Raw genomic sequence first — 16,895 nt, forward strand, 5'->3', positions numbered from 1 at the left:
TCATCACCTGTTTTTGCCTCTTAGGCTGCACTTACGGCACTTTCACTTGCAGGACTTTTGAATAAAAATCTATCAAAGAGGTTTGCTTTTGCCTGCCTTTAAAAATGTTATGGAAATGTGACAAACAAGTGTCATTAGAAAGTGCTGAAGCATGACCAGTTGAAACTTTTTCTGGGTGTTTCTTTTCAATGAAACTTGAAAGCTTCTCCCACATTGCCAGCATGTCTTTAATTTCACTTGTAAAAATCACTTCATCCGACTCTACCTCCTCCTCACTACTATCCCTTGCAGAAGCTCCGTATGTAGCTCCTTCAACTCCTCAGTTGAGAGTTCCTTCTCATGTTCCTCAACGAGCTCATTTACGTCACCCTCATCTACCTGCAGCCCCATTGACTTTTCAAGGGACACAATCTCCTCCAACACTTCTACCTCGGTCTCAGTCTCTGGTTCGAATCTTTTGAAGTCCCTGTCTGCAACAACATCAGGTCATAACTTTTTCCATGCCAAGTTCAGGGTTCTTCTTGTAACCTCTTGCCATGCCGAGTCAATAATGTGTAAACATATCACGATGTTGTAGTGATCTTTCCAAAACTCTCGAAGGGTTAGAATTGTATTCTCAGTCACCACAAAGCAGCGGCAGAACAAGTGCTTTGTGTAAAGCTTTTTAAATTTGGAAATGACCTGCTGATCCATAGGTTGCAAGATTGAAGTCTTGCTGGGTGGGAGTTAGAGGACTTTCATGAATTTGAACTCATCAAGAATGTCATCTTCAAGACCAGGTGGGTGGGCTGGAGCATTTTCAAGGATTAGTAATGCTTTCATCTGGAGTTTATTTTCTTGAAGATATTTCTTTACTGCAGGACCAAAGATGAGATTTACCCATTCAATAAAAAACTGCCACATAACCCATGCCCTAGCATTGGCACACCACATAACCTGCAGTTTTTCTTTAAGAATCTTATGAGTCTTAAAGGCTCGAGGATTTTGGGGATGATACACTAGCAGTGGCTTTACTTTACAGTCACCGCTAGCATTTGTACAAAATGCAAGGATCCGATGGACCTTCATGGGTTTATGTCCTGGCGGCTTCTTCTCCTCTGCAGTGATGAAAGTCCTCCAGGGCATTTTTTTTTTCTAAAACAATCCTGTATCATCACAGTTGGACACTTGTTGGGGGATATAGCCTTCTTTTGTGATAAGCACAACAAAACGTGTGATGTACTCCTCAGCTGCCTTAACATTAGCACTTGCAGCTTCACCATTCCTCACCACCGAGTGGATGCTGGATCTCTTCTTGAAGTTTTCAAACCAGCCGTGACTTGTCTTAAAGGTATCTTCTGCTGCCTATTTTGAGGTTGATGGTTCTTTCGTTTTCAAGTCGCCGTAAATAATATGTGCCTTTTCACATGTTACAGTCTCTGTCACTGTATCTCCTGCCAGCTCTTTCACCCACACCAGCAGAAGCTTCTCCATTTCTTTATGAGTATTTGTCCTTAATTGGGACAGAATTGTAGTTCCTTTTGCTGGATTTGTGCTTTTGATGGTATCCTTTTGTTTAAGGGTGGTACAAATTGTAAATGTATTGCGATCATATAGCCTTGCTTGTTCAATCACTTGTACACCACCATCATGATTTTCTATTATTTCTTGCTTTACTTCTATCAACATCATTCTCTTTTTCTTCTCACCCCTGTCCTTTACACTCACTCTCTTCGATCCCATGATAGCACACAAAAAAAGTTAGTAAAAAATGCAAAAATGATGCAAGAACGAGTACAGTGCACAAGATTCGACTTATTCTTTGGGTAACACGCGAGAAAGAACGAGATGCTGGTGTTGTGCTGCCGATACTGGACCCGTGTGCCAACACACCAACTAGCAGCAGCTTCCTGAATCATGACTCATATCTTGAAATTTTTCTCTGATCTTGAAAAAAATATGGACTGAGTCGCAGCTCATATCTTAAAAAATTCATATGTTGGTCTGCTCATATCTCAAGGTACCACTGTATTATGTTTATAAAAAGGAAAGAGAGTATAAGGTTAAATAATTTGGATTCACATTTCATCTTTCAAGTTCATTTGTAAAAATCAGAATGTGTTTTTCTATAGAAGAATGTCCTGAATATTGCTGTCTACAAATAGATGATAAGAGTGATCATGCTATTTTAGCATTTGTTTGAAGTCAGGAAACCTGAGTTCTATTTACAGCTCTGATTGACATTATCAGCTAAGGCCAAACATTTCACCTATTCTTCCTGCAGTTTCTGTATTTGTACTATCAAATAATAATTACTGTGCTTATTGCATAGTGACAAATGGTTACTAGAGCTAGTGTTGTGATCATATCCAATGGTATATAAATGTTGTATCACAATGTTGTACACATTAAAAAAATATAATACTGTATGCTAACTATACTTTAATAAACATTTTTAAAAATAATTACTGTGCTTAATTTAAAAAGTAACAGAATGTTCTTAAAGTAATTTTGGTACATCAGAAATAAAGTATGTATTTCTAAAGACTCTGTAGCATTGTGATATCGAGCAGATATTTCTCATTTTGATTGTCTAAATTCAAATAACAGTCCCTACTGTAAAACTTTGAGTGAGTTATCATTTTCTGCCTCAGTTTCTTCATTTGAAAAATATGATAATATTAGTACTGATCATAAATGGTGGTTTTAAGGATTCGAGTTGATAATATCTCTATACCTTTAGAGTAGCAGTTGACTCATAATAAATATATTTGTTACTGAATATCATTTGGGTAACTATCAGAAAATTTAACACAGTTTAATCTGTATACATGTTGGGAGAGGGAGTCTTAAGACAATAAAAACAAATCACTATCCTTTAAAACAAAATATAAAATGACATTGATCAATAGCAAATATAAAACAAAAAAAACCATGTTATTTTGTCAGCTGCAAAGCAATCAGATATAGTGTTTCTATTGGTGCAATAGAAAGAACAGTGTACCCAAAGTTTGTGATTTGTCTTAGATTTTCAAATGATGGTCAAAATGATGAAAATCAAATCTATACATCTTGTGTCACAGGTTATCAATTTAACTTTTAAAACACCATAGAATTCTTAAAGTTTCTCAAATAATTTCAAAGACATAATTGAAAAATCCAGAATTTTACAGATGCAATAGACTTGTTTCCCTGGCCGTATTGCGTAGAGTTTAGATGTTAACTTTCCTGCCTCTTTAGTGCCTCGGTAGTCAATTGATATCTAAGCATGAGTGTTATATGAGACTTCTAAGATGCCTGCTTAAAGAGACATTTTCCCCTTTCTTACTTCTGAAAAGGAGACATGATGGTGGGAGCTCCAGCAGCCATTTTTATCTTGAGGCAGCCTTGCAAATGGAGGCCTTATGCTGAGGACGGTAGAACAGAAAGTCAGAAGCTGACTGGGGTCCTGATAACTGTGGAACCTCCACATCGCCTTGAAAATCACCTAGGTCATATTTTTCATTTTAAGAGAGTATACAGCCAGTAGTCACAGCTGTCATGGCCAGGCATGTGCAAGTTCACATTAGATTTGGGCAGATGGTAGAGCAACAGCGGAGCCAAAACCTGGTGAGCCATACATTTATTCTAGCCTTGCAACTGGCTGGTGAGTAAACACAAACACACGGGGCACCAAAACCCACTCAAATGTTCTCAGGTTCCATAACCAGGATAATCTTTCTGTTTTTTCCTAGAATCAAAGGGCACACTAGCCTCAGTCACCTCTTTTTCCCTATCTGCACACCTTCTCCCTTATCTTTGTACAAACTAGTTTCTCCTTCAGCACCCAGCCATCTTGGCTGCCTCCTCTGCAAAAACATGGCCTCCTTCTTCTTAAAACTTTTTGGTGTGAAAACCCCTCCTCCAGCACACATTAGCATAACAAAGCCCCTTCCCAAACAGGAAGTTAATTAGCCATTTCATGTGGGCAGTGGCCATTTTTAACAATAAAAGTGAGCAAAATCAAATAACACAAATTTTCCCACTTATTTGCCCAACAGAGAGATAAAATTTTATATTATTTAAACCATTATTTCTGTGCTCTTTTTATGCAAACAAATTTAGTCTTAAATGAGACCTCCCAATGAAGGAAAGATAAGCTGAGTTACCTCTTTCCTTTACCAACTGAAATGAGGGAAGATCTAAGACCCATGTTATATGGAAAGAATGGGGGAGTGGAAGCGAAATAAATTAAGTGTTATCTCATTACTTTGTTCTGAAAATATTAACCTTAGTAAAAAGAAGTGTTCTAGTGATTCAGTTTAAGTTAACTAATTCTCTGCATTGGAATTTAAGATAAAATCAAATTAGAAATTATTTTCCATCTTTTTTTATTATTATTATTCCATTTCATCCTGGGGATGGGCAGCAGGATTTGATATTCCTGGGCTCCTTGTATATAAGGTCAATTACTATGCTAGAAGCCTCATTTCCTCTCTATAGCCACAGTCTCACCAGAACTCCTTACCTGAAGCTCATTAGAGTTGGCACCTAGTGAACAGGGAGTGTCTCTGACAATGCTCACACAATAAAGACACTGTAGCCCCCTTTAGTCATAATAAGTGGTCAAAAATATTCCTTGTGGATGCCAATCTGTTATCAAAAACAGAAGCTATATTTTAAACATATTTAGAGTAAAACAGTTCAGAATTAAGCAAGAAAGTTGAGGACATTTGTCTAATTTTATTTCCTTTTTATATTATGCATAATACTTTGCCACCTAATAGACTCTAGATCTCAAAGAGCTGGTGATTATAACAAGTAGTTGTTTCCTAAATAACCAGACTTTGCTATTTTTTTCCACTAAACAAGATTCACGTTGGGTATGTGTTCCAGATAAATAATTTCCATAACCTTGCATGGTAATTATAATCTAATCAAAATGAAAGACAGCATTAGGTGAGAATATCTGGAACAGATATAAAGCTTGCCCATTCTCTAAAAACATTAACTTTAAATACTGCCAATACTGAGGACTCATTTGTAGTACGATTGTCCAATCCCATATCAGAAACATTTCTTATCATTAGCAATAACTAACCTCAGGGGATTCAGAAAGAAAATATCAATGTATGAATCCTCTGTTACAGAGAAGACTGATTTTGTTTTTATTTTTGTTTTTCCTAGAGAAAGAAGTGGTAGAATCTGAAGAGATATTATTTGAAAAACATGGAAAAGATGATCCCTAATAGAGACTGCCATATTCATATAATGAGACTGAATTAATCACTCTGTGTTCATAATTCAATTGGTTATATATATATAAGTATCCACTGGGCTTAACGGCATGTTTAAGTAACCCTTCCTGAGGAATAATCTGTAAAAGGTAGGGCACACACTGGGAGGAAACTTAAATTCTAATACAAATGACCAGGAGATAGTCTCAAGGGAGGATAACTAAACTCATTTCCATGTCTAAAGCTGAGAGAAGAATGTGCTAACCCCAGGGAGATGGTCTGCATAGTGTAAAAAGGCCAACCCAAAGAAAGAAAAGTTGGCATATTTATGCAGTGTTTCTTAGGGAAAATGGAAACTAGATCTGACTAGAGAAAAACAGTTCATTCTAGTCAATAATATTCAAGCTCAAAAACAGTTTCCACCCTATTTTATTTAAAACTCAGTACCCAAAGAGTTACTGGGTTAGTATTACTAAAATAAAGAGGTGGGTGAGAGAAATGCAATCTTTAATTTTATCCAAAGGCAACACCACTGCTTTGAACTCTACAGCTGAAAGAGTCATCCATATTAGAAGAAACTATGAGCAAAGTAATGACTAGAAACCAAAAATGAGTTTGGCAGCAGGGGACTGAGAAGTGTCTGACCACAAAATAAGCAGGAACTGAAGATGGAAAACAGTATATTTTCAATACAGTTTTATCAGCATCTGTATTTACCAAATTCTATTCCCATTATCTGGAAGGAGGGGAAAGATTTAACTCAAAGAACTATGAATAGGGTTTTGTATATAAAAATATCTACTCACCCTCAAACACTCTGGTCCAAATTTATGTGTTTTTCAACCACCGATCTTTGGACCAGTGTTGGTCAAATAAGTTTGTAAATATGATATATATGTTTGCTCGCTTGTGACTTATATTGGGTGTGGGGGACAGGCTATAAGCAGGCCAGATCGTTGTAGCCTGAGGTTTGGTTTTGGGACTAAGCTTTTCCCCACACCCTTGACTGATTGTATGATCTGGGTGGTGCACTCTCATGAGGAATCCAATTATGCCTTGGATAAGTGACTTTGTATCGGGGACTTCCTTGTTTGTATATTGGATTAAGGGATTTTGGTTTTCTACACTATAAAGTGGGACAGACCAGGAGCTTGGACACACAGTTCCTGCTATCACAATTGCAGGGGCTTCCCTGATCCCTGGCCCTTCATGGGAAGAGCTGGTTTTCTGCTTTTCCCTTGTCTTCTTTTGTGGTTTGCCTGTCTTGGTGAGACACCAATAAATAGGATGGCCCCCCATCCTCTGACTCCGCCATTTCTTTATCGTCTGCCCGAATCCAATGGGAACCTGCATGTGAATGGCCATGATGGCGGCTCCTGGCCTTACAACCAGTCTGCCAGCAATTTCCTGCTGGTCTGTGAAAGTGTTAAGCACCCTGATGTTGTATAAATATTATAGTCCCAGCCTGACCAGGCAGTGGCACAGTGGATAGAGCATCAGACTGGGACACAGAGGACTCGGGTTTGAAACCCCGATGTCACCCGCTTGACTGTGGGCTCATTAGCTTGAGCACAGACTCAACAGCCTGACCACAAGATCATAGACATGACTTCATAGTTGCTGACTTGAGCCCAAAGGTTGCTAGTTTGAACCCCAAGGTCACTGGCTTGAGCAAGGGGTCACTGGCTTGGCTTAGATTAGGTAGCATGGGACCCACGTTAACTAGAAGTCACTGAAAGACAGAATCTGAATCTCATTCCATCTTCAGTTTCCAGCTGCGGTAGGCAGAATAATGTTTGGAATCTATGAATGTTCTTTTACATAGCAAAAGGGACTTTACAGATATAATTATATTGGATTAAGTGAGCAGGTCCTAAAAAATGGAGAACCTTCCCAGGCTCAGAAAACTGCCATAGAAGGAGATACTCAAAAATAGGAAGAAGCCAATGAATGTAGGAGTATTCTAGAAGCTGAGAATAGCCCTCAAATGACAGAAAGCAAAAAATGGTAATCTCAGACCTATAACTGCAAGGACTGAATTCTTCCAACAACTGAAATGAACAAGGGAATATTTTCCCCAACACTTTTAGCAAGTAAGGCAACACTGCCAACACCTTGGTTTCCATGTAAGGAGACCCATGTCAGTTTTCTGGACTACAGAACTGTATGATAATAAATTTGTATTGCTTTAAACCTCTAAGTATATTGTAATTTATTATGCCAGCAGTAGAAAACTAATACACGAGTATTTAACATTTTGTCTGGCATATCAAAAACATAAAAATAGAAGACAAGATGGTGATGGAGTAGGCGGACGTACCAACTCCCACCTCCCAGAACCAAAGTGAATTACAAACTAATTTTAAGAACTATCATCTGGAAAAAACAACTTTGGACTAAACTAAGAGGACTCTTCAACCAAGGAACACCGAGGAAGCCACACTGAGACTAGTAGGAAAAGCGGAAACGCGGAGAGGGCTGCCCAGCTCCCTGGAGTGAACAGCAGCCGGGAGAGACTTGCGTGGCAGGAAGTGAATTTAGCAGAGAGGGGAGGGTCCTGAATCCCAGGAACAAAGCCCCAGCCTGAAGCCCCAGGGCCCAGAAGAGGCGTTAAGGACCATATTTAGCTAGAAACAAGTCAGGATACTGTTTGTGAGAAAGAGTCTGATTTCTCAGACACAGGATTCTTCTTAAAGGGACCGCGCAGCTATCTCACAACCTCTCTCACAACCACTCACCCAGGACTCCGGGGGACGGGGAGAGAGGAGAGTACCAGAGTAGCAGGAAGAGAGTGTAATCTAGGAGGCAGAGGGAGAAACATTTTGGGAGACAGCCACCCTAACCCCTGGGATGAGTCACTCCCCAAATCTGAAGTGAATATTTCCCCTGGAAACAGCAATACCAGTAAAGGGAAGCAGAACACCAGCCAAACAAGCTCTCCTGTGGCACACAGAGCAGAGTCGCTTAGAAAGAGGGTGCTTTCGGGACTACAGTAGTGAGTGTTAGGGTCTGACCTGCAGTGCCTGCACCCACACAGGGAGGGCAGGCCGTGGCGGGACGCAGAAGCACGGTTCTGTCAGCAAGGGCAGTTCTGTTATCAAGGGCAGGAGCCGGGTGGCCACCACTGGGCCCAGGTGTGAGCTCAGTCTTGCCCAGTTGGGGAGGAGTAGGCATGCAAAAGTGGTCAAGCCAAGCTCTGGGCCACCTGTAATCCAGCCTGCAGGAGAAGGGCAGGAACCCCAGAAGGATTGGAGACCTGCCCTTGAGCAACGGTGCAGGAGCACAGCCTTGCCCCACCCGCAGAACCAAGGCTTGTGGCCTGACTTGGGAGCTGGCTCCTCCTACGGGGGTGGAACCAAAAACCCAGGACAGGCAGGGTCCCACTGCTAAGCATGGGCACGCAATCCCACCTGGCCTGTGGAGCCAAGGCTTGCAGCTGTCCTATAAGCGGGCTCCTCCCGCAAGGGCGAGGCAGAAGCCCAGAAACAGGTGGAGACCCGCAGCTGAGCAAAGGTGCTCGCCGCTGCCCTCAGGGATGAACATAATGCCACCCACGGGGGCGGGTAGAAGGCCAAGGCCATCAAGGCTTGTACACCCCAGCAAGTGATCACAGCCACTCCTGTGAAGGAGAGGCGGAAACCACAGCAACAGCCCCAGTGGGCAGGCACCAGCAACACCCAAACCCAAAAGCCCTAGGCAGCGACAGCAGAGGGGGTGGCGGGCCTGCAGACAGACCATTCCTACACCTTTATGGACAACTGATATTTGAGAAAGGAGGTAAGAGCATACATTGGAGTAAAGAAAGCCTCTTCAACAAATGGTGTTGGGAAAATTGGACAGCTACCTGCAAAACAATGAAACTAGACCACCAACTTACACTATTCACAAAAATCAATTCAAAATGGATAAAAGACTTAAATGTAAGCCGTGAAACCATAAGCATCTTAGAAGAAAACATAGGCAGTAAGCTCTCTGACATCTCTCGCAGCAATATATTTGCTGAATTGTCTCCACAGGCAAGTGAAATAAAAGACAGGATAAACAAATGGGACTTTATCAAACTAAAAAGCTACTGCACAGCTAAAGACAATAAGAACAGAATAAAAAGACAAACTACACAATGGGAGAATATATTTGACAATGCGTTTGATAAGGGGTTAATAACCAAAATTTATAAAGAACTTGTAAAACTTAATACCAGGAAGACAAACAATCCAATCCAAAAATAGGCAAAAGAAATGAATAGACACTTCTCCAAAGAGGACATACAGATGGCCAATAGGCATATGAAAAAATGCTCATCACTAATCATTAGAGAAATGCAAATTAAAACTACAATGAGATATCACCTCACACCAATCAGAATGGTGCTCATTTAACAAAACAACACAGAATAAGTGCTGGTGAGGATGTGGAGAAAAGGGAACCCTCCTGCACTGCTGGTGGGAATGCAGACTGGTACAGCCACTGTGTAAAACAGTATGGAGATTCCTCAAAAAGTTAAAAATCAGGCCCTGGCCGATTGGCTCAGCGGTAGAGCATCGGCCTGCTTGCGGGGGACCCGGCCGCATGCAGGAGTCTGTCTGACTGTCTCTCCCCGTTACCAGCTTCAGAAAAATACAAAAAAAAATTTAAAAAATTAAAAAAAATAAAAAATAATAATAATTAAAAAAAAGTTAAAAATTAAACTGCCTTTTGACCCAGCTGTACCACTGTTAGGAATATATCCGAAGAACACCATAGCACTGTTTGAAAAGAAGAAATGCACCCCCATGTTTATGGCAGCATTGTTCACAATAGCAAAGATCTGGAAACAGCCCAAGTGTCCATCAGTGGACGAGTGGATTAAAAAGCTTTGGTACATATATACTATGGAATATTACTCAGCCATAAGAAATGATGACATCGGATCATTTACAACAACATGGATGAACCTTGATAACATTATACTGAGCGAAATAAGTAAATCAGAAAAAACTAAGTACTATATGATTCCATACATAGGTGGGACATAAAAATGAGACTTAGAGACATGGACAAGAGTTTGGGGGTTATGGGTGGGGGAGGAAGAGAGGGAAGGGGTTGGGGGAGGGGAAAGGCACGAAGAAAACCAGTTAGAAGTTGACGGAAGACAATTGGACTTTGGGTGATGGGAATGCAGCATAAGCAAATGTCAAAATAACCTAGAGCTGTTTTCTCTGAACATATGTATCCTGATTTATCAATGTCAACCCATTAAAATTAATAAAAAATTTAAAAAACATAAAAATAAACTTTAATTAAATGAGGTATTCATTAAAAATATAAGAAAATCTACTCTAGTCCCTTTCGCTCCTAAACCTAACAAATATAGTATTTACTAAATTGGTATTTTTCAGAACACCAGAACCAATGGATATTCTGTGGTGATGGAGGAGGATTGCAAAGTATATTGAGCAAAAGAAAATCCTTATTTGATTATTCATAGCTTACACTAACATAGTAAAAACTCAAAGAAATTCTGCAAAAGTAAACTTTATAAACTCTATTTCATTTCATGTTTCTAAAAATTATTTAAGCTCAGAAGCTCTTACCCCCCGCCCCATTAAAAGTTTTATTTTTTAACTAGGCTTTCCAATAAAATATGGTCCTATCATCTTAAGCAAAACACTGTCTTTTGTCTAGCTTGAGTCTCTTTCCTTCATATTCTAAAAGAATCAGTAAACCTTCTTAGTAAAAAAAAAAAATCATAAAGTGATCAATATATTAGCAATTCTAAAGGCCATATGGTTACTAATAATGCCAAAAGGATAATGTTCTAAAAGAGCAGACTATAACATGGCAGGTCCATTTGTTCTTTATGAATATCAAACCAAAAAACATTTATCTTTAACCTTTCCTTGGTGACAATTTTCTATTTCTTTATACATGTGCAGAAATATTATTATAATACCAATAAGTTAAGCACTTATAAAAATCCATGTCCTTGATCTCATGATTTTTGTAACTAAAGTATTTAATTTTAAAGGTTGAGAATTTTATAACATCTCAAAAATGATAATACTTAGCCAAAAGCAACAGACAATATTTTTATATTTTTCCTATTTTCATCTCTTCCAACATACATGACAATTTCTATAAGGAAAGAAGAGTTAAATAATATAAACTCAAATAAATATATATATGGCGAGAGACAGAGACACGGTCAGACAGAGAGGACAGGACAGACAAGAAGGAAGTGAAATGAGAAGTATCAATTCATACTTGCAGCACTCTAGTTATTCATTAATATCTCATCATACGTGCCTTGAATGGGGGCTCCAGCCGAGCCAGTGAACCCTTGCTAAAGCCAGCGACCTTCGGCTTCAAGCTAGCAAGCTTTGGGCTCAAGCCAGCAACCATGAAATCATGCCTATAATCCCATGCTCAAGCCAGCGACTCTGTGCTCAAACTGGTAAGCTTGCTCTCAAACCGGCGACCTTGAGGTTTTGAACTTGGGTCCTCAGCATCCCAGGTCAACACTCTCTCCACTGTGCCACTCAAGCTATACCATTTTTAATAATTAAAACTTCAGTTTGTTTTTACTCTAACATTCATTCAATGAGTAGGGTTTAATTTGAACTAAGTAAAACAATAAATCAATGTGGTCTATCCATTATTAAATGTTATTATTTTTAATTTATAAAGTAACTTGAGGTCCAATGAATCAAACCAGAAATCATAAAAATAAAATTTAGTCTATTCTATGATGTGCTCCTTTATAGTAGCCTTGCCTTCTTCTAAAGGAGATGAAAATAATGTAAAAACAAAACTTCCAACTATAATTTCTTCCTGCCACTGGACTCATTTGGATTGATTTTAAAAACTTTTTAACATTTATTATATTGATTTTAGGAAGCAAGGAAGGGAGAAAGAAAGAGATGAGATTAGCAATCTGTTCCTGTATGCTCCCTGTATGTGGGGATGGAACCGGCAACCTCTGTGCTACGAGACGATGTTCTAAGCGAGCCATCTGGCCAGGGTTACTTTATAATTCTAGATTGCAAAAAAACAAAACAGACAAAAAAAAAACACTTATTGTTCCAAAACTCAAAAATTCACTTTGACTAGTGTATTGCAAATGTTCTATCTATATGAAAATTATATTGAGGTCATTATTGTCAAAATCCAAGAATTCCAGCATTTTAATGCTCTGAAAATAGCATTGAAAATAGTTCCAGAAAACAAAACAAGTATCAAAAATAAAATTTAAAATAAAAGACAAGATATTACATAATATGTAGTACTATATTCCAACTGAAATGTGACAATAGAACAGAAAAAAAAAGCAGTCATTTTTAAGTTGATATATTTCATTGTTATTGCTTAAATTTTACCTTAGCCCAGAATGACTGCCCATCTTCTGTTCACATCATTTAAACTCTTGTCTTTACATATGAAATATATGAATTATGACACAATCAATTCATTATTTCAGTCAGCATAATAGCTGGTATCAACCACTGACAGGCTGATGTAACCTACACCAATCATGACAATAGCTAAAATAAATGGTTTTACCAGGACATGGTGTCATGATCAGCAGCTAGTGAAAGACATAGCTGATTCTGGAGACTGGAGTGATCTAAGTACTTACTGATGCCTCCAGCCATGTATAAACTGGAATTAATTAAACTGTGGCAAGGAGTAGATTTGGGAGATTTTAAAGGGACAGTTATTTTAAACACCTCAAAATATATTCTTGAGATTATAATGAATTTATATGAAAATTATTAGTCTAAGAATCACCTTTAATTCTTGTTCTGTACAATCTTGATTAAGATGAAAAATATGGAAATGTTATTACAATGACCATTTAAAAAATAAAATTCTCCTCTCTCTTAGGAACTTTATATTTCAAACACACAATCTGAATCACATATGTGTCTGAGTCATTACAAACACTAAAGTTGAAAATGACCATTAGACCTGTCCTTCCATCTTCAACTTTCTGCTCTACATAAACAAGGCTGCACTTCCATGTGACCTAGCTTTGTAACCTCAGATATTATTTTCTGTTTTTCTTACTCACATGAAAAGTAGGGATTACACTGCCTATTCAGCTTCAGGCAAGACTCCCAGAGCCCCATGGAAACTGGCTTCAGCTGGGTGCTTAAATCAATTAATCCTGGTAGAATGTTCAGGTGGGCTACCAAGAAACTGCTCTGTTCACAGGATTTTAGAACACACCCTCCTCGGTTACAACGAGAGAGGGTCTGATGCTCCCTCCTCAGTAGTGATAGAATAGGGCTGAAAACCAGGGTTTGCCATTTGTTGATGTTGCTGCATCCCAGCTCCTGATTATGCTTGCCATGGGAGGGACTGGTGATCTCCTAATCATGATGTTTGACAAGCCCTCAAGTCAGACATCTGGCAATGACAGATCTGGTTTACTGTCCTTGAAGTTGATGGTCAACAGCAGACCACTATGCCTCTGGTCTCTGTGAGTTTCCTCACAAAATAAAAACACTTTCGAAAAGCCAATTGTCTGTATGCTAGCTCACCATTCACCTTGTGTACCTGACTTGCCCCAACACCTGAAGTACCCTAAGACTGCTTTGGTTTGTGGCAAGCTGAAAGTGCACAACTTGAATATTATTTTACATAGTTCAAACAGAACTACATTTCTAGATATTTTTTATGAAACTATAGCTCCTGCCAAGAAAATAAACATTGGCAACAAAGGAAAAAGAGATTAAAATTTTTCTGACAAAGTTTAATTTTAAGAACCTAATATTTCTCTGGAGAAATATTTAATATTTCTGGTCTTTCACCAGAAAACAGTACATAACCTTTTTTACAAGTAGGAGGCAAAATAATATAGTCAAAAGATTTCTGGATTAGAAGTCAATAAACATAGATTCTAAATAAGGCTCTGAAAACAAATCAACTGTATTACCTGGAGCAAGTCATTTAATCTTTATGAAATTGTTGAAGAACAAGAATTGACACGGCAAATGAAAAGTATCTAATCATAGTCATATGTATTCTATGGCTTGAAGCTTTGAGCCAGTTGAGAATATATATCAATATTAAATAGTCCTAATATGTTCAAAGAGGGACACCCAAATATTTGCATTTTGAAAGACCTACCAATTCACACATATAATAAAATCATTTACTTTAGCATCAATGTCTATTTATCTAGCACTGAATGAGAAAGCAGATAAGTACTATGTTATAACCCTTCCCTGACATATGAGTATATCTAGAAACTTGACACAGTAAAATTGCCTTAGGATAAATAAAATTAGTACATTTTGAAAGCATAAAGGCAAGTGCAACAAATAGTCACTGCCTCTCCAGTTGTAACCTAACACTTTGAGAAAATATTTAGATGCAAAGAACTCTTAAAATGTGTCCACTCACATTAAGCTCAAATGCCACTTTGTTTTTTGGAAGAACTCAAAAGTGCTTAGCATTCATTCATTTCAAAACTTTTATTTTCAAAAAAGAAAGAAAGACATCCAGATATAAAATAGTTATGTTCATGAAAAAGTACCAACCACAGGTGGTTTTAAGAAAGAAACTCTCTGGAATACCAATCTTAGTTTGAGAATTTTTGTTTAAGACTTTTATTTTTTCACCTGCTCTTTGTTGGATTTTTCCTTTGAAGAAAACAATTTTCATCTTATTTATTTTTCAAGTCCATTACTTGTTCATAGAAGTTAACATTTTAAAATTTTTAATTAATAAAAGCAAGTATTAATTTGTTTTTGTTTTATTTTAAATTAGAAGATTGTTCAGTGTTTTACTGATATCCAGGATTTCCTCATACTCTTTGTCTATTTTTTTTTAAAACCAAACAGTTGGAGTGTGGAATGTAGACAATGGAAGCTGCGATAACCACCGTGGAGTGAGAAGGGAGGATGCCAGATGTATGTGTGTGCTCTTGCAGAGCTTTGTAGCTGCTAGTTGTCATCTCCTTTCTTTCTCAGTTTCCTTTATCCAAGTCCCATCTCTCTACCAGTCCTGGCAAGGTCACAGATGCTTCACAGACTCAAAAACATTGGGAAACAGTGGTACAGAGAAACAGTAGTTTGAAGAAAAACAAAAACACACCCTGAGGAGGAGGACTACTATCTTGTCTTGACAAGATGGTGGCAGCACAAATTGGTTCTGTGTACCTTAAAGAATAACTCTATCAGTGTTGCAGAATGGTGCTCTGTCTCTGTATTGTATCAGCGTATTATTTGCTGACAGTATCCAGGTTTGTCTTCCCATACTGTAATAAAGTCCATTACTTGGAGTCCTTAGAAGTTAATGTTTTTAAAGTTTCATGATTAATAATAGCAAGTACTAAGTTGCTTTTGTTTTGTTTTAAATTAGAAGTTCTATATTAGCTTAACAAATTATACAATATTCCAAAACCTAATAAAAATTGTGAAATGTATTTCCATATGTATTAAACTGAGCAGCACTTCTACAGTGTTTTGTTTTAGGTAACTTTTTGTTTTATTTCAAGTGTGATCATTCTATATTGTTGTCTCTTTAACAGGAACAATATTTTATCCAAGGAAGACAACTAAAAATGAATCAGTCTTTTATTTTGAAAGCTATGAAAGTCATTCTAAATTCCTAATTCTGTACAATCAAGTTAGAGAGCCAAAAAATATTTACCTCTTTAGAAGCCTGAATTACTACCAAGTGATATATAAAGTTTTGTAAAACCCAGAGTGCTTTCAGAACACAATAATTTATTTAAACTGAAAGCCTCTTCTCCCTATTTTTGTATCAGTCGATTCATTGGTTCATTATAAGAAACATGAGAGTAACGTCAGAGAAATGCACTGTGAAGGGTGCAACCAATATCTCGCCTTGAAATTTCAATAAATTCAATAACTAAAGACAAAGAAAAAATCTCAGGAGCACCTGAAATATAGACACACCAGACAAAGGTATGATTGGGCCAAAAGGTAGCTGAATATATAATCCACTCTGAAAGAAATAAGATGGAGAACAAAGTATTTCACTTTCCTCACTGATCTGAGGAAGGGCCGCTTTCATCTGGAACCAAGAGAAATGAAGGATCTGGGGCAGAGGAAAGAAGATGGGTTAGGGTGGATGATCAAGCAGAGGAGAGAGCGTGCCAACACGGCCTGAGATTGTGGATGCAGGGCAAGCACAGGTGGCAGGCTCCTACAGAGGTTGCTGGTGTGAGGTGCCCGTGGAGCCCAGCGCTGACACCAGTGCCTTTGTTTGCTCCAGGGTTCGCTATTGCAGGGGTGTGCAGTGGTTCCACCTGGCACCTCTAGCATGGGCACACGCACTCGCGGACTAGAGGGCTTAGCCGGAGATTATCAGTGGTGGACATCTGTGTGGGCTGTAGCCAGCATTTTTGTGTGGTCCCGGGTCACCAACCAACAGCATGGGAAGTGTGCAAGGGCCATGATCCCTAGACATGGACCTGTCCTGGTGGGGCGCCTCTGCAAGCCCATACAGGTTTCAAAGCTCATTCCTGCATTCTGGACTCTGACTGAGATCACAGGTGCTATGCAGCTAAGTGGGTGGGAGCAGACCTCCATGTACACTGTGGAAATCGTGGGGGCTGGGCACACACATGGTGTGCTGCAGGCTACCAAATAGGACACAAGGGAGAAGCCTCTGGAGATTAGACCCGTGGAGCACTGAGGCATACTAGACATGCCCGGGGGCCCTTAGAAAGACGCACGACCTGCAATT

Source organism: Saccopteryx leptura, chromosome 5 (assembly GCF_036850995.1).
Source record: "Saccopteryx leptura isolate mSacLep1 chromosome 5, mSacLep1_pri_phased_curated, whole genome shotgun sequence".
Classification (NCBI taxonomy): domain Eukaryota; kingdom Metazoa; phylum Chordata; class Mammalia; order Chiroptera; family Emballonuridae; genus Saccopteryx; species Saccopteryx leptura.